We start from the raw sequence: 20,302 nt of genomic DNA, 5'->3' as shown, positions 1-20,302 counted from the left end.
ACTTGTACACATGAACACGCTGTGAACACACTTAACACACTAATACCCTTTTTACACAGGCTAAAATTTCCTTAACCCCGTACTATAGGTGGGGCTAAATTGACATTTAGCCCCACCTATAGTACGGGGTTAAGCTTAGCCCACTTTCTTTTTACACAGCATTTTTGCAAAATGGGCTAACCCCACTTTTAGTACGGGATTATTTGGCCCTGCAAAAAGCAGGGTTATCCCAGCAATTGCGGTGCTAAGAGCGATAGTACGGGGTTAAGATCGCTAGTGTAAAACGAAAGTGGGCTAAGCTTAACCCCGTACTATAGGTAGGGCTAAATGGCAATTTAGCCCTACCTACAGTACGGGGTTAAGGAAATTTTAGCGTGTGTAAAAAGGTACGAGTGAAGTACTTGTACTACGAATGATCGACAAAAACCACTATAGTCCGGGGTTAGCGAGTTTCGTGTGTGAAAAGCAAGCATTCCTTATCCGGGGTTAGCAATAACAATTTGGCATGTGTGAAAAGTATAAAAAAAATAGTACGGGGTTAAGGATAGTACGGGGTTAGCGATAGTCCGGGGCTAAGAAAATCCTGTGTAAAAAGGGTATATGTGAATACAATGTGAACACACTAGATATCGTGTATCGTGTTTCCTTTTCTCACATTCCCATGTTCTCTAAAGCTTTTAGACACGGAGGGGGGGGGGTGCGTCTAGGTGAGAATGTTCTTAAGCATAGTTTGATGTCATTTTTTTGCAGCATGCATGAGATCGAATATTTCCCCCACAGAAACAAATTAAAAAAACCGACTGACTATAATGACACTCCTCTCGTTACTTTGGATTTTCCTCTTTTTTTTTTTTAATTTTCCTCATTTTTACCAGACATAGATATCCAGATTATCGAGAATAAGATTGGGGAGCATGCCCCACCCCCACACACAAACATGTACACCCCTCCTCCCGAACATGCTGAACCCCTTATGATTTGATACCACAACTCAAATGCTTTTAATGTCTGGTCCACTTGACTGACAAAAAGGGAATAAAATCTATTTCGAGCATAGTGCAAGTGGTCATGATATAGCCATATGCTATATCGATAATTTCGTACCCGACGAAAATTGCCCACTTTTCCCGATGTTCTTTTCGACACGCAAGCTCTCAAATCGAGCCAATTTTAGCCTCGATCATGTTTCCAGACGCTTTAAAGTGGCGTACTTTTTAAAGGTAGAAGTCAGGCATGGAGTTGATTTCACGCAGGAAGGATAGGAGCGGATCAGTGAAATTTGATATCGATTCCGATTGCAAAGTGAGAAGTTATGAGTTTTAACTTATATTAAGAAAGCGAGTGATCAACCATTTGACAAGAACTTTTCAATTCACAGTGACATCAATTTCCATCCTCAGAATAAACGAAAGTTAGAAGTAGTCACGGTTAATTTCAATTTAGTCAAATGCCAATTCGTCCATTGCCAACTCGTCTACTATCACTTGGTCTAGCATCAGTTCGTCCAATATCCACATATTTTCATTGCCATTTCGTCCACTCACCATTTCGTTTAATATCCAGTTGGTCCAATAGCCATGTCGACCATATGCCATTCGAGATTAAGTGTTGATTGGGCAAACTGAATGAAATTAAAACGAATATTAGACCAACTGGTTATTAGATTAAATGACCATAGACGAACTTGTGATTAGACGAAGTGATAATTGGACCAAATGGTTGTTGATGGACGGAATGGCATTAAAGTAAATAATGGTAGACCAAGTGATGAGTGTGACGAGTTGGCCTTGGACGAAGTGGCAATTTACCGTAGTTACTATACAATAATATAAACAATTCAAAGAAAAACGTGTCATTATAGATTATGCACGGTCACACCAACGAACAAGACTCTAAACCGGCCGATTATTTTTTTTCATTGTAAATAATGCAATAGCTTTGATTGGTCTGGAGTTGTTTTCCGTGACTGCAGCAAAATAATCGGTCACACCACTATAACCGATTCCAAACCGACCGATGGTATGTCATTGGTAATAACGTAATAGCTTGTAATCGGTTTGTGGTCGGTTTCCGTGACTGCAGCAAAATATACCGGTCACCGACATAACCGTCTCCAAACCGACCGATGGTATGTCATTGTAAATAAACGTAATATCTTTTATTGGTTTGTCATGTTTGTAGTCGGTTTCCGTGACTGCAGCAAAATATATCGGTCACACCAACATAACTGATTCCAAACCGACCGATGGTATGTCATTGGTAATGACGTAATAGCTTTGATCGGTCTGGAGTTGGTTTCGTTGGTGTGAATGATCATCGGGGATGGAAAGTGGGGAATTGGTCGGAATGAGTAAAAGAAGAGATAGAAAGAGGAAGGCCGTCATAATCAATACAATCTGTATCTGAATTTGCACTCAGGGGCGGTAACCGGGGGGGGGGGTTGCACGTTTTTTAAACACAGCAAAGAGCAGGAGAGTATTTCATGTCTGTTCCGACGATGTGGCTTTTTTAAAGAAGAGGGATGGAGAAAAAAAAATTTCCCCTGTACTTTAATTAAAGAAAAAAAATAGTCGATTTCCCCTTCCACCACCCCCCCCCATGAAAATACTCTGGCCCCACCCCGCATGTAATTAATACATTAGATAAATAAAAGTAAAACTAAGGGTAAATGAAATAGTAGAGATATGGAGTGAGAGTGTGAGAGAGAGAGAGAGAGGGGGGGGGGGGGGGGAGGGAGAAAATGGGAAAGAGGGGATAACAATAACATTAAAGTTCATCCATATTTTTTGCTCTGACTCACGTATAACCTTCAAGACCAGTCTGTACTTTTATCATGCGAGATTTCAATCGGAAAAGGACTATGGAAAGCAATATGAGTCATAACTGTAATTCACTTTTCTTTTACATTTCCCCCAAGAAGCACAATAGGAAATATTCGGTAGCGATCATCCAATATTTCCATCATGAACACATTTAGACTTTTGACTTCCACCATTAAATGCACTTCGATAAAAGTGCTCGGCTATTTCATTCAAAATGGAACAAAAATGGTTCTGACAATGACGAGTCGTTCTCCTGATCAACATGACTCAGTGTTGAAATATATTTTCCTCACCACTGTATATTTTCGCTGACAACGATTCCTTTTTCTTCACAAATATTTAATTGTTGATGGTACACTAGCGAACAAAAGCTGAAGCGCGGTGGCAAAATATGAATTAACTATCTAACCTTCGTGGAGAATAAAAATGACACAATTAAAAGAAGACCGCGTTGTTACTTTTGACCGCACTGTCGTTTGTCACAAAAGAACCATTCATCGTTGAAATATGACAAGTGTGGTTCCTCGCACTTCTGGATTTTTTTTGCCGTATGAGATGTTATTATACAAAAGCCCCATTAGTCAAAATCAGAGGTGGGGAAGAACTTCATGAGAGCATATCATTGATATTACGAATAAAACTACAACCTGCATTCCCAAGTTCATACTCACGATATATTAATCATGATAATTATCACAACATTTCAATATCATGTTGAACTTTTGTGATTATCTGATAGCTTAATACAGTGGCGTACCGTGGGTCACGGCATTGGGGGCACCAGCAAAAACTTTGAGTCACCTAGTGAGCGCGCAAAGTGCGCTCAGTTGCTAATTATGCTGACCTAATTTTTAAGGACAATGTCATTAAACGGATATGTATGTCACTGATCACATAATGCGAGCGCGAAGCGCGAGCTGAAATTTTTTTATATTCAGACCTAAAAGGGGAAATTATAAGCAAATTTTTGTAATCATGGTATGTACCTGTTTCGCTAAACAAACAATGCGAGCGCGAAGCGCGAGCTGGAATTTTTGTATATATTGATCCCAATCTCACCATAGTATTCTAATGCAAGTGCCAAGCGCTTGCTCATTTTGTTAGAATTATATGCATCCAAACACATACAGTTTTGTAAAGCAATTGTCATTGTAATTATGATTAAAATGCGCATCTCACTAATCAAATATTGCGAGCGCGAAGCGCGAGCTAAAAATTTAGGAAATTCAGACCTGAAGAGGGACATTTTAAGGCTTTTTTGTAGGAATTCACGACGACCCTACGTATTTCATAAACCAAATGAAGCGAGCGCGAAGCGCGAGCTGAAATTTTTGTATATATTGACCCCAAACATGGATATTTTAAGGACTATTTTTAAAAGAATCCATTAAGAGTACACATATCTCACCATAGTTATCTAATGCGAGTGCCAAGCGCATGCTGATTTTGTTAGAATTACACCTAAAGACATACTTTTTGTAGTCATTGTAGTCATGATTATCATACGCATCTCACTAGTCAAATATTGCGAGCGCGAGCTGAAAATTTTGGAAATTCACACCTAAAGAGGGGCATTCTAAGGCTTGTTTGTAGGAATTCACGTAGACCACTAACCAAATGATGCGAGCGCAAGCTGAAATCTTTGATATTCAGATTTAAAAAAAATTGACATTTTAAGGACTGATTTTAGGAAATCATGAAGAGCAGACATATTATCTCACTAATCCACTAATGCGAACGTAAGCACGGACGGGAAATGTTTTATATTAAGACCTTAAAATGATATGGCACTACATAAAACAATAATAATTCGAAGTGCGAGGAGATATATTTGGTGTATATTGACTTGAAAACGGGAGGTTTTAGTACAACAGGATTATATATCTCGTTAAACAGACAATGCGAGTATCAGGAACAATGAAGACATAGGCCCTGAGCAAATTATGTTTCGTAAAGTTATATATATTTTTTTATTTTTTATGTAATATAACATAACATGATTATAATATAATATAACATAATTAACAATAATTTCCTCTTTCCCACTATGTTTCTTTCACTTTCTCCCTCTTTTTTCTTTTTCCCCGTTTTTTTTTTGCCAGCCGATTGGGGGGGGGCACGTGCCCCCATGCCCCCGTAGTTACGCCACTGGCTTAATATATGCAAGGTCCTGTTAAAGATTAAATTAGCATTTTAGTTGTAAGAAAACATCAACAAAATCAAACAAACATCACAATCCAAACAAAATAAGTGTACGCGGCTATCTCTATATAGGGTATGATGGCAAGCGACGATGTGGTGAGGGGGGGGGGGGCACCCTTTAGCTTCAAATGGACATTGCGACCCCCCCCCCCCCCCGATACGTATCATCCTCTTTTGGTTTTGTTGATCTGTTTTTCTTTAATGTTTTCTTGCTCGTTAGAAAATTCTTCATAAATCGACTCATCTGTTGCGTGTTTTGGAGTGGTATATCATTTCTTCTTTTTTGGGGGGGGGGTGGATGGTGTTGGGGGCGTTACTAACCGCTACTTAAACAATTATTTAGCTTCCCCTTCCCCTCTCCTTTCACAATATCTCCGATCCACCTCTGCCTCAGTTAGGTAAAATGCACGTGTTTAAATTCCAATGACACCCCGATTGTCATGATTGTATGCAAATCGTACACTCATACACCCTGAGGTACAGAATAACTTCATCATATTCACGTGTGCTTCATCATGTTCATTTGACTTGGAGATCCGAATCGGAATCTTCCCTTACAAGCTCTCGTTTTTTTAATAAAAAAATAAAACTACTTTCATTCGTTTATCCCAAATTTGTATTTAAGAAATAGATTTTCTTTTTCGTCTTTGAGATGTTAGGCAAAAATCCTTGCTTTGTATGAATAACTGGTAAATAGTCGTCAGACACTGTCATCAGTATTGCTGTTTTGCGAAGCCTATTCTGTCAGCATTAAAGAGAAAACGAATTATTATGGTTGTAAAGATGAAAACATTAATTGTGTCCGTGGCATGCTAAGATTTGAATCATTCGGTCATCATAATCATGAAAGTGATTCTTGGCTATCTGCTAGGTAAGTTCGAATACTTGTTTGTAAGCAGCCAGGGAACCTACGGCTTTGGGTCTTCTATGAACGACGCGTTCCATTTTGGAATAGTACGCTTGTAGTCTTCCAGTTCCCTGGTAAATATTTACAAAGAGCTGCCATTAACATGATTAAACTCTGCAATCATGATTTAATTTGATATTGATGCTATTGTATTATTGGTCTGCAGTTGATTTGTAATTATATTTGATTTCTATTTTTTTGTGATGGAAAGGAACTAATTTCTTCTTGATTTCTTCACCATTCATCGCCATTGAAACGTTGAAGTATTGAAAAGGCCTGCAATATGTGTTCTACATTTTCCACAAACTGATTTCTTACTATTCAGTAGTGTTTTTAACGGATCTTCAAATCGACTTCAATGTGTCGATGTACATCGTTTGCTATGAAAATATTGTCTCCATTAATGATATTCACATCAGAAATATTTATTTGATCAGAAATGAGGATTTAACGAACGATAAACTCCGGATTAACTGTATAATGGAAAATTAATTAGATGATATGAAGATATCGGCATCCTTTCTAAATATCTCAAATAAATTCAGGCTTAATATTCAATTACACGTTTGTGAAATCGAAAAAAATGAGGATATCTCAAAGGGAGGGCTCAATCTGAAATCAAGATGGTTTTAAGACACGATGATAAATAGAGAAATACTAGCACCAAGAAGGGTCGGCACAAATGCATTCTTAGCGCCTCCATTTTGTGACGTCACATGCGATCAGCCGCCCCATGCATCATGTAAAAGAAATTTATATACCGCACATGAACACAAATAAGTTAGGGTGCCCCTAAAAACAAATATTTCGGCCTAATCACTGAAACTGAGCCTTTATTAAGAGGTGACACTGCTATGGGACGAATGTGTAACAGAAAATATCGCATTGAGACTGGGAGAAGTGACTTTGAAAAATGTCACAACTGGAAGTCCTGGATTCCTATCCCATAATATCAACGCTCATAACGACTTGGTGCAGTATTGAATATCGTATAGCGTTTTCCCCGCGGGCGATATCTTATAATATACACCGATAACGATCAACTAATCAATACGATTTTTTCTTCATTCGAGGATAGGGACTCGATGTTTTCGCTGTGTAAAGATTGTATAACAACATGCTTTCTTTCCGCAAGTGAAGAATAGGGGTCATTTTATGACACAGATTATGGTTCTTACCCCAAAAAGGTTATCAGCTACTGATATTCTTGCCTCTGATTGGCTGAGAACAATTTAGCCGGTGAAGAACACTGGCAAGAAGCTTCATTAAACATGTTCCAGGTATTGACTACGTGATGTAAATACGAAATAATAATGATTATATTGCACTTGTGTGGTGGTATGTTCCAAGTCCTCAGAGCTTGAAAAGGGCGTATGGATTAGGTTCAATGTCATTATTCTAATGTATTTAGACTTATAAAGAGAAAAAAAATCCATCCATATTTTATTGTTCGAAATAGGCATGAAATGAAATACCCGGAAAATACGCTTTAACTATTAAAAACCAATGTTTGAAAGTAGGAAATGGAAGAGGATTTTTTTTTATTTGAGTTAACATCGGTAAATTCTAAACACCTTACTTGATACTTGATGTAATGTTCCCTTTGGCCATGTTGGCAGCTCATACAGGAAGTTATACTGGATGATACAGTACTACAGATCGTTTAATGTTATTAGTGTGTAATCCATTTCGTATTCAATATCCTGCAGACAATATTACCAATTCCTTTGGTTTTTATTACCTTTTGCAAGTTTTAATTAAATGTCAAAGTGAAATTACGTACTTTTCTATTACCTATCATGGTTTAATACTCGTCTGAGAGGATGCATGTAACTTATCTACTTAAGACACGTTTTGAATTCGAAAGCCTATATAGGAGAAACCTATGTAAAGGAAATAGATCGAAGAGAATCTTCGCTGATCTTATTAAGGGCACTCCAAGAAACAATGCTAGAGTCATGTTGCAAAGTACCCGTTTCAAGATCTTGAATGATCATGTAGCGAATGCCACATTTTGTCTTATATTTTTATGTGATGATTTATTCTACTGCCATGTTTGCCTAGTTTTGAAGGGATTGGAAAATGTCTATGTTCCTTTTACTCTCTACCATATTTAGGATCAATTGACACGTTTTTTCATCGAAATTCAAAATGTATTTTAAGGCCTGGTCACACCGCCCAAGCGTTGTTGGAGCGGTCGTGGAGCGGAGAGAAAAAAAATCATCACCACTTGCTACCGTTCACCATTTTCGATTTCGGTTGTTATTTTAGTTTTTCGAAATTTGTTTTCGATTTTTTCCCCAATTTTGTGAACGAAATTCGACCCTGTCTCCCTACCGCTCCACGACCGTTCCCCGGGACCGCTCCAACAACGCTCGGGCGTTGTGACCATTAAATTGCTATATCAGTGTTATCAAAAGTATGTGGTCGGTGATCGACATGGTGAAGATAACGTGGCTTGGTTGCCTATGTAACGCACCTGATGACAACAAACATGAAGGTCCGGGATTCGAATCCATCCCCGGCACTCATGCTTTTGAGGAAGGCCTGTTATTTACAGGTTCGGCTGGTGTCATTCACGGTCGATCCCAAAACGAAAGAAATCATATCGAATTGATACTCTCCTGTGTGCAAGAAAAACTTTAACACATCAGGGGCCCGTTGCAGAAAGAGTTGCGTTCAAACGCTAGCCAAAAAATCAATCGCAAGTCCGAAATAGGCGCTGTTGATTGGTTGAAAATCAAGTTGCGCATGATTTTTAGAGTTGCGATTGATTGCAACTCTTTCTGCAACGGGCCCCAGCCCGTATTCTGAAATCGGGTTCAATCTAAACTCTGGTTAACAGCTGAGGTTTGACTATGGAATGAATAGTGGCATATATATAGTAGAATTCTAATGTATCAGCTCATGAATTCTCTCAAATCATTCTTAACTGTTTGACCATGGTCTCACTTAAACCTGACTTCAGAATACAAGCCATTGGGTTTGTGGATACAGACTAACTTTTCTGTACATGAGCCCAGTTGGTGATCACCTCCTGTGTGACTGAACTCCTTCGAGGAGACTCGGGTGCAATTTCAAATAAGTAACCTATCTCGCACAAAATGAAGGTCGTGCCTCTTATTATTCATGCTTCGCTTTATATACACCTTTGAAAATTCATGGAAACCTTAAGACGATACTACACCTTTAACAGGGTCGTATATCTCCCTTCGGTTGTCTTCACCATTCATTTGAATTGTTGAATATTCATGGGCAAGGAGACGTCCTCAAGTGGGGTATCAAGTGGGTGGAGAACGCCTCAGACATTACCAGGAAGGAGATAAAAGAGAGGAAACAATAGATCACGAGAGATCGCCACTTAAGACACCTAAGATTGTCATCATGCTTGCACAAACTGAGTCTATCTGCCTCCAGAGACAGGAGAGGGAGATCGAAGGATGCGCTGGGAATAGGGGGATTGTGAGGGGGGGGGGGGGGTGTTCCTACTGTAAAGACACAGTGTGTTCACAGTGTGGAACATTGATTGGAGCATTTTAATGGTCCGAATCCCTGTCAACCGGTCAATCCGGTCAACCCTGTGAGCACGCTTTGAACACACTGTGAAAAAATTGGGCAATATTTTACCCAATATTTTGCCCAACGTTGGGCCGATAGTCAATCCTACCAACTACTGGGCAATATTTTACCCAACGTTGTTGGGGCATTAATGTGCCCAACTGTTGGGTAATATTTTGAACTACATTTTGGGGGACATTAATTTGCCCAACTTTTTAATAAAGTTATTAACCCAACATCTGGGCAAGGCCTACACTCACTTCGTGTACCTGGTCCGTGTCGATCCGGAGACCTTATCCGAAAGTGCTTTGCATGCACAATAACGCTGCATACAAGTGCAAGTGCATATCTCAAGTGAGTGAAGCAAAAACAAAACAGCGTCAGATATATGTCATGTATGTAGGCCTATTCTGACAAATTCCTTACAAATTATGCTTAACGTAAAGTCCAAAATAAAAAAATTAAAAAAACGTTTAAGCAACTCATCTATGAAAGATTCAGCGAGGCTCCCCAGCCCCCAGTCATCTAGAAGCTCCTCCATATCTTATCGACCGTGTGTAGCATGCTGCAAGCGCAACTCGTGATCGTAAAGTTTCGCAACATTTACCACTCAGCAGGACAATTACTAGCCCAACAATTGGACATCTGTATTTTGGCAGCGGCAGAGTAAAAATTTGCCTAAGTATTGGGCACATAATGCCCAACCAAACAATAACCAACGTATATATTACCCAACAAAAAAATGACCAACGTAAATTTACTCTTTTTTTTCACAGTGCAGTCACACTGTCGAGGTGAGTGTGAAAATATTTTAACACTGTTGGATTTGAGCATATTAACAGTGTGGATGATATTTTCAGAGAGTTCACTATATTAATACACTGTGAAGCACTATGTTCTTTCCAGCAAGGGGGGAGGGGTGGGTCCAAAATTATTGCGCAATGCCGAGAACCTTCACTTTTCCAGTTAAATGTTTCATATGCCAAATATACTTACGCGATTTCCTGTTTTCACAGTTTTTTTTTACACCTTCATAAAAATCCGAGATGCAGGACACCAGATTGTAACAGAATAAGATAATGAACTGAGCCACTGGGGACTCAACGTCCTAAAGATTTATCTTGCCATTCATGCTCTGTAGGCATTGAGTAATTGACCGGAATTCCCAGACGACTTTTTTTTCTGTCATGGAATCCAGCTTTATTTAAGGATCCCGCAGGACCATTTAACTGAATTTATTCAATCATAATATGCATTGATGGTGACAAACTTTTGAAAAGTTTTATCATAATTTTATTAACGACTATTAGTCTATCCATGTGAACAAAACTTATATGCCGCGAACATAGTATTTCTTGCAAATATTCATTCGACCATACAAAGGAGGGGAATCTAAATTCTGTATGCGGAATGACAAGCTACCTGTATGTCTCGACAGAGTTACATTTTGTGTCCTTTCCTAGTCTCCGTTTTTTCCTTTTTTACACTTTCCTATTTATGCTGATCAGTTCTGTGACTTTCCTGTTCAACCTGTTTGATGGACTATGTAGTTTCCTTCATATATTTTTGTCATTGAAATTATGAATTAATTTCCACAGTCTCTATTTTTTTCTGATAAATGTCACCTTTTCACCATCGCCGTCATGGCCACCAGAAACACATCTCTGCGTTACCATGGCAACGGGATGGCATCTGCAAAACTCCCCGCCCGCATACTCGGTATTATACTCAAGAGAGATATCCAGAGGATCTTATTACAAAAGATGATACACAAAACGTGGTTACGATGCACCAGCGGCTTCTCAGAAACTTCCAACCTTTTCCATCTCTGCTTACGGTAACTTACACCACTACCCCACCCCAGACCTAGCAAAGGTGTGCATCACTGCAACATAATACACGATACTAAAGGCTACAGGGGCTTGGCTAGTCTCACTTGTGCTTTTTAGCCAGCGTATGCAGAAGTATGTATGGCAAGTTGGCAACTCGTTTTCTAATTTATTATTTTTTTCGTGGTATCAAGCATTTATTTCTGTTGAAGAAGGATGGCAATTTGTTAAAAACACAAATATATGTATAAAAAAACAATTATTAATGATTAAAAATCAATTTATACTGTTAATGGCATGTCCCTTAAACTGCGGGTGAACGGAGCCGTAAGCAGGAGGGCACCAGTGCAAAGATCATACCAGAAACCAAATATATTTTGGTGTTTTTAACATTCTTGGTGTCATAGGATATGACTGGTTGTGAAAACGTCTTGCCAATAACACAATAAATTGAATATTCTTCATATGAAAAAAAATCATTTTGTGGATAAACAAATTGTAATTGCTTGTATTCTGAATTATAATTAAATGGAAAAATTGTGTCATACTTGAGACGTGAGAGTCCCTTACAGGAAGACGTCTTCTGCTTGCAACAAATCCCCGTTTGCATCTTTTGTATGTCTGCCTTGTATAATATGGTAAAGAAATGCTTCATCATGTTCATCAAGGTAGCTCTCTGAATAATTCAGCGAAACTCAAGTCATTTTGATACCCTCCACTGGGTATAAAACTTGTGAAGTGAAAATTGGCGCCAAACAGAAACCGCCAAGTTCATGGGGCGCATCATATTACGAAAAGCTACTAGAATCATTAAAGTATAGCAAGCTCATTAAGATTTTTAATTGCTCTCATCTTGAATCAAATTTTAATTTCATGTCTAATATGATCTTTACTGATCTGTACCTTTTTTGCTAACTCTTTTTTCCCTTTATACTGCAAAGTAAGGAAGAATTTATTGGGAATATTTAAAATACATTCACACTTTGTTAGGAAAAGAAAAAAAAGAGAATATGAAAACACAGAAAATTGAAAGACAGGAAAAGAACAGATATCGAAGACCATATAGTCTCCCTCAGCACTTAACATCCTTGTTGCTTCCATTATGCAAAAGTCTTAGGGACAGCTTGATCAGTTGAAATATCCACTATAAGTCTGTTTCATGGAGCGTTGCGTTTAAACGCAACTTGAAAAGTCAAACTCAAATCCCGAATGCGCGCTTCTGATTGGCTGAAATCCAGTTGGGTTTAATTCTCTGGGAGATGCGTTTGATTATAACTCTTTCTGTAACATGTTATTAGGGAATTTTTGCACCGCGATTCAGAGCGGATTAAAGAACATAGAAAATGTATTGTCAAATGTCTTTCATGACAGAGGACAACTAAGAAGTCTTTGTCGAAAATTGATGAATCAAAATAAAACTTTCGTCCTGGACAAACGATATACATGCGTGAGTTTGAATTTGAATTTATTAACAAACTTCATTCATTTGACAGGAACATATAGTTTTAAAATATATACAATGATAACATAAACAAAAATATTCATAACTGTATGTCGTATAAATCAGTTATACATCAATACGTTTCCATAGATTTCCAATTATTATTATTCAGATATACATTGATATACAAAGGGAAATGACGAATTGAAATTCAACATAGAGAAGGTATAGCATAATGAAATATAATGAATTATCACCCGTATCAGACATCTGAGCTGGTCATTTACAAATCCGTATTGCCCTACATTTTCTGAATATCGGGAAGGGAAGGTATATTGTTTGTATTTTCCTCGGTCTCAATGCGCGTATTTACTTTGTACGCAGAGACGACGCAAAATATACCTTTGTATTTTCCCTGGTCTCACATCCGGGCATTTGAAGATGCGTATAAAGAGATACGCTTCATAAGGATCCGCGCACCAACAATATATGTCATAATAAAGACAACGCTGGATCCGAGCGCTTGCAAGTACGTCATAATGGTAAAGTGCAGAGCCTATAGACCGATATTAACATGACACAATAGAACTCTATTTTTAAAAGAAATATCCCCATTATCATGATTTTTGCTCTAGATATCTGATTTGGATGATAATAAAAATATTGACTAGCTCTTCTTTCGGGGAACATCAAATATATTGCCCTTAAATGACCCATATTGCCCTCGTCTAAAGACTCGGGCCAATATGATTCATTTGCTGGCAATATATTTGATGTTCCCCTCAAGGCCAGTCAATATTATATAAATATAATATATAAGTTATCGATTTATCGAACACAGATCAGAAAGTAATAACTAAATGTATTTATATATTGTCAGAGATATATCTTTGATGTACATTGGATTTTAGATGCTTCACTCTAAAAACAAGAAATTTTAACTTAACATTTCAAAGGTTGGAGGAGTGACAACATTTTCTAAATGTTGCATTTACCACTTTAAATGGTTCTACTAAACACTTACACTTAAAATGTTGGATTCAGCTTTATACAAGGTTGGATGTAACATTTGGAAAAGGTTGTCACTCCTCCAACCTTTCAAATGTTGATTTAACATTCGAATTTTTAGAGTGTAATTGAATAACAGAAAAAACGTGTAGTTGATGTGAACTTTTAAACTATTCGTAAACTTAGGACGAAATGGCTGTTCTGGTTCACCAATTTTCGACAAAGACCTCCGAGCTTTTTGTTTGTCATTTGACGTACATTTTCACTAAATGTACCGTGTTTTTATTTAATCCATTGTGCATCGCACTTCGAACACTCATGTGGCCCGTAACACAAAGCTTAGCAATGATCGTAGACACATTTTTCTAAGATTGATTCCACTGACTACAATGCACAATCAATCGTGAAAATCAAGCGTACAATTAATCGCTAACCTTTGTGTTACGGGCCCCTGATTGCATTGTTACCATGGTTACCTACAGTATTAACCTGGTAAACCGATTTATTTCTTACAGCCGAACACAAGTGATATCCTGAATTATGTATTTTCGCTTCGTTATTCGCAGATTAATTTTCCCCACAGGAAAGACTTTGGTATTATGCCACACCATTTGATATCCCCCATGACCAAATCTTAACATGCATTAAAGGTATTGCTTAACTTTGTGAGCAGGCGATTAAAAAAATTCTCAAACCAAGATGAAACATGTGTACAGGAGCATGTATTAGAACTAATAAACCCTGAAAACAACCATTATTGAGAATGAAAAGCTAAAACTACAAGGCAAACCCCGACTTTGTAAATAGGCGTCTTGTAGACACCTAACTAGTACACATAAGTGTACGGGATGAAATTAAGATGGTGTTTCCGGTCACTTGATATTTCAATTTTTGAAGCACTAAATAATCATTTTCGAACGCAATTTTTTCTGGGCTTCATTCATTTTTGGAACATATCACAGACACATGTGATATGTGTGACCTTCTAGCTCAGATTTTTTAAAAGTCAAACCAATGTTAACCAATCACTTTAAGTGATGTTCCGGGCTGAAATTAATCTGATTTAAACATTTAAAGAAAAATCGGACAAACAAAACACTGATAATTTGGTCAAATTCGGACAAGGAATAACAAAGTTAAGGCATTTTAAAGAGTTGCATTATTCCGGTAAAACAATTCTTGGCCTGTCTTCATGAATATTCAATGAGCAACTTGATGATTTCATATCCCCACTTGTTCTTTTGTATTTTATTATATGACATTAGTTTTATTCAATTTTTTCTACCAAGAACTGAAGAAAAAAAATCGACTGAGAACTAGTTAAGAGCAATGGATATGCATTGCTGCAACTTATTTCATTATAAAGGGGATATATGCATTATTCACACATGTATGGAAAAATGAAACAATTATGATTTCATGTAATAACATAAGAAAAGGGAAAGTGGTGATGAGACATCATCAGCCCATCTAATGAATATATACGTCTAGGCCTAAACATAATTATGTCATGACTTTTGTCAATTGTGAAACGAGTTGAATACTTTTAGTAGGGCTATTCTTCAAGCGATAAAAGAAAGCTTGAAGCAACCTGAGCGCACCTCCATTATTCTAATCAGCCACGGTCGAGGTGAATAATTATGTGAATTATTTATCAAAAACTAGTTTGTGATACCCCCTTTGGGTACAGCGCAGCTCTGTGGCGTTGTCTAACAACTTGAAAAGGCGCCTTCAACATGTAGCTTTGATCACGTGATCAAGCTCAAAGGCGTTACATCCGCATGCACCGGGCCCCGTAACACAAACGTTAGCGATTGATCGTACGCCTGCTTTTTACGATTGATTGCACGTTATGGTCAATGCAATCAATCGTAAAGATATCCTTCTACGATGATTGCTAAGCTTTGTGTTACGGGCCCCTGGTCCTTTGGGATGTAAGGTGTACATTGATACCGCTTTGAACTGGGCCAGTGTTACGGTTTAATAGTTACCTATGCTATAGCCACACCAACGAAACCGACTCCAGACCGATCAAATCGATCACGTTATTTCGAATGGCATGTCATCGATCTGTTTGGAGTCGATTCCGATGGTGTTACTGGGCGTTAAAGGAAGTGGTATACCTTTCCTTGCTATGTTCATCCTTGTATGGTGGAGGGAAAACAAGCACGATGATGAGAAAATTCTGAAAAAGGGATGTTTCTTCTAGAGTAAGAGACATTTAGATTGACCCTTCTTCAGATTACATCCGTTTGCTTTTTATGAAATTGGTTTGAGGTGATCTCTTTCAGGGTGAACATGTTTGTAGTAGGTTTCATTAGGAATCGAAGTAGGTGTTGATGGGAATGGAAGGATAGTGGGAAGACGAGAGACAAAATGGAACAAAAAATGTGCTGACAAGAATATAAAAGAAGAAGCCGGAGGACGCAAATGACGACAAAAGCAACAACATTGCGAAGAATAGTATTAAACGATTACTTGATTACTTTAACAACTACGACGTGCACTATGACAAGAGAGGAAGATATAGAGTATGAAGATGTACTGCCGAAGAAAAAATGAATTCGGGAACAAAAACAGCAACATCAATTTTGGTAGAAAATGATGGAGATGACATCGACGACACCGACGATTGTAAATGTAAAGGGAGTAAAGCGAAAATCTGGAAGATGGTATCCGGAAGAACGAGTATAAAATGGAAAACTCGATAATGTGACCATTAGAAAATGTTAATAAAGTATAATGGAAAGTTTATAGCAAAGCAAAAACGAAAAAAAAAAACAAGGAGGGAAAATGGAACAGATAATAACATATACATAAAAAAACATGACTTATACTTCTACAAAAATAACAACGTTCGAATGCCCCACTTGTTGATATTTCCCTTATATTTGTTCGACAAACAGGTTACAATCATCTGATCATTGTTTGGTTTTCCTCTTCAAACAGTCGTGTTGACCTAGCACTTGATAACCGGTCGACGAATGTCAACATTTACTAAATGTAAGCTGATCGGCATACATAATCTCCCTAACTATATTGTTTCAAATTTATTAACTTCTAGTAATATTTGTTATTCCAGGGTGCTGAATGTAGAACATCTCCTAAGCATCGAGAAAAGTATTCGTTATATCTCACACGGTATGGGGAGCATTTCATAAAAGGGTATCCCAACAAAGTATGTTTTATCCGACAGTAGTGACAGTGAGATACTGTCGCTTCTCAGCCAATCAAAGCCAACAGTTGTCAGATCCGACAATGTTTCAGATGACATAACTCATAAAACACTCTCCTGACATGCCTGATGGATATCGTTCCTCATTTTTTCATTAATTCATTTTGTCTACATTCGTTAGTGGTTTTCTTGGTGATGATAGCCATTAACAGTGATTTAGGTATCACAAAATTACTATTATTATGTTTTACCTGCTAAACTTACTTTACAATAATGCATATTAATTGCGATTAGATGAAAATTTTCGTCGTTTTTATTAATTTTTTTTTATTTTCATTTTTTTCATTTTACTTATTCATTCATTTATTTATTTATCCTTTTTAGGGGGGGGGGTAAACTTATAAACTATAATGCTGTCAAATATTTGGTAAAACCTAGGTCTATTGTCTTTTCAGTATCTTGTAGATCATTATTTTTTTTATCGAGAACGAGTACTTTTACCACATATTTTATCCAAAATTATTGACGAAATTTGCCTGTTCTAGCCATTTAGGCCTTTTACAATGATCTCTGATCAAGTATACTAAAAGAAATCCTGAGAAGTGTATTGAAGACATCTATGTGTAATGTATATACGAAAATGATAGAGGCAATGGTATCCCTAAGAACACTGACCAAGGTGGTAAACGAATTTGTGGTCTGGTAAATAAATCGAGTAAGGAGCAAGCTCTTGTTCTCCTTGTCTGGGCTTGACTCATGCGGAATGTACGGAGCTACATCTATATTGGATTAATCACATTTCACCCTGCTCTCTTTCCTTTTCTTTTCTTGGCCGTGATATTATTTTATTCATTTTTTATTTTATTTTGTTTTATTTTACTTTTATTTTCATTTTTTTTTTTTGGGGGGGGGCAAGCGCCCCAAGCCCCCCTTATCTGTTTCATAAATAGGAGTCATAATTATGATAGAACAGGTGCTAGTCAACCCCTTCGAAGCAGTAAAAACATATCAATAAAGATTTAGCGGAAAATACAAAATAAAAATCGACATTGACATGTCAAAGTGTTTTTGCGACGTCACGTGAAATCAGTTTCCCATAAAGATATTCTAGCAAGTGTCATTTTCTCAGATCTTTATAACGTGAATGATAATTTGCTTTTTATATATTACTTTGTTTTACTTATGAAAAAATATCAAACATGTACCTACCACAATTTATATTGTTTGTATAAGTTTCATTTGTAAATGTCTTTATGATTATTTACGACCATTTTCTTTTGTCCTGTTTAAAATGAAATGAAGCAAATTTGAAATTTCTCCACCGTTCTCAGAAAGTTCAAAACCACTGTAGTCAAGATATCACCAAACATTCATTTTCCATGTAAGAATATATGATCATTAATCATGAACCAGATTAAGGAATTGCAATGACTTTAACATCAAGGAACTGCTCGCATCTGACGTCACAACATCAACCTTGCGTTTCTTCGTTAGATTTCTTCAAACCTTTATCTGTAGAAAAGGGCCAATGCGCGCGTTAGTTGTATTTATATTTACAAGGTCAAATATCGTTTCATGGTTAGACTTTTCGATCGCATCGTTTAAAAGTTACACAACCATTAGTTCTTTTTAATACACAACTGATTTTTCATTGACCAATAAGGCTGTATTGGACATGTTGTGGAGACCTTTGACGTATTAGTAAAGATTTTGAGATCCAAGACATGAAGAAGATCTTTTCTCGTCTCCTTGGGTGTGACTCATGTTGGTAGCATATCGTAGTGAAGTTGAACTACCTTTGTTCGTCTGACGTATCAGTCAATAATATGTGCTATCGCATGATTGATGATAGTATCTGCTAACACCGTATGGGTTAAGCATTAATACAGCGCCGGTATTCGCGTTACTGTTTAACAGTAGGCATGGTAGGAAGAAAATGAAGGATGACCACGTGTTCAGATATCTTGCACACATTGTGGTTTTAATTTAAAGGGATATCATAATCATAAGCTCTAAGGAAAAAAGTCACAACAGCGCAACCGATTCCAGACCGACCGATGACTTGTCATTCGAAATAAGATAGATGTGATCGGTCTTGAGTCGGTTTCGTTAAGGTGACCGGAAGGACCAAAACATTTTGTGATAAATCTAATGGGGTGTTCGAGCATAACGAACGTTACATTCAAACAGTTCCAACACTGCAAAAACTCTGGTGTTGATTTAACACCAGCCCTGAATCTATATATACATGTATATGTCCACACCAGAGAAGTATTAAACAACACCGGATTGGTATTGGTCTAACACCAGATAGGTCTTTATACAACACCAATTAGTATTAAAACGGCATCGGTTTGATTCCAAACTGGTGTTGTTTCAATACTTCTCTGGTGTAGACATATATATAGATGCCGGGCTGGTGTTAAATAAACACTGGAGTTTTTGCAGTGAAAGCATCGCAAATTTCCAGTTTTCAAACAGTTCCTGTTAAGGTTATCGGACGCATTGAATATTCAGTTAAAGTTGTAGAAAAAATATGTACTTGGTGTTAGTGTAACGGACTTGACATGAATATGTCTGAAATGTCGTATCCGTTTCTCTCACAAGTATTACAGTTCGATAAAATTTAGTGCGTGCTTTTGTGTGTGTGTGAAATAGATTGTTTAATGTGTCTCCTTGACCTAGTAAGAACTGTTTGAATACTGTAAATCTTAATTTTGCCCTGTTTAAAAAAAAAACCGTCTGAATACCATATACGTAACGCAACTACCCGGAGACACACGAAGCAGCCTGTTCCAACGCGGAAACTACTAGAGTTGACATGCATTGTTATCTTCGCTTGAACGAAATGAAATTATGTTTAAAAAATGTTTATCCTGCGATGTTGGATAAGTGATTGAAAATGTTGGTATAAGCATCATACAAGAAGTTCAATTTTTGCCTAAAAAAATTACTGAGCAAGGCAATGGGTGTTTTCAGAGATTTCAAAATGTAAGTATGATATATCAATTTGATCACGGGAACGGAATCTTCACACGTCAAACTTTACGTAAGAAAGTGTGAACAAGATTTACGGGTTGTTGGGCATACAACTTGCGTGACGCGTGAGTTTTAGTGTAAAATTGGGGCTCTTCAATAACTTGTGTGTACTCATGTAACTGCATACATTCTTCTGCGTCATATTCGTCAAATGATTTTTAATATTTATCCTGTCCTTTCCGGAAAAACAAGACTGCCTTTACTAAACATATCAAAAACCATGCACATCCTATAAGCTCTGAGCACTAAACTATAACATGTATAACCGATGTTACACCGAGCCATTCGAGACGATTATCTAGAGCAAATTTGCACCAGATG

The sequence above is a fragment of the Lytechinus variegatus genome, chromosome 19 (genome assembly GCF_018143015.1).
Source record: "Lytechinus variegatus isolate NC3 chromosome 19, Lvar_3.0, whole genome shotgun sequence".
NCBI lineage: Eukaryota > Metazoa > Echinodermata > Echinoidea > Temnopleuroida > Toxopneustidae > Lytechinus > Lytechinus variegatus.
Note: the sequence above shows the minus strand (reverse complement) of the source record.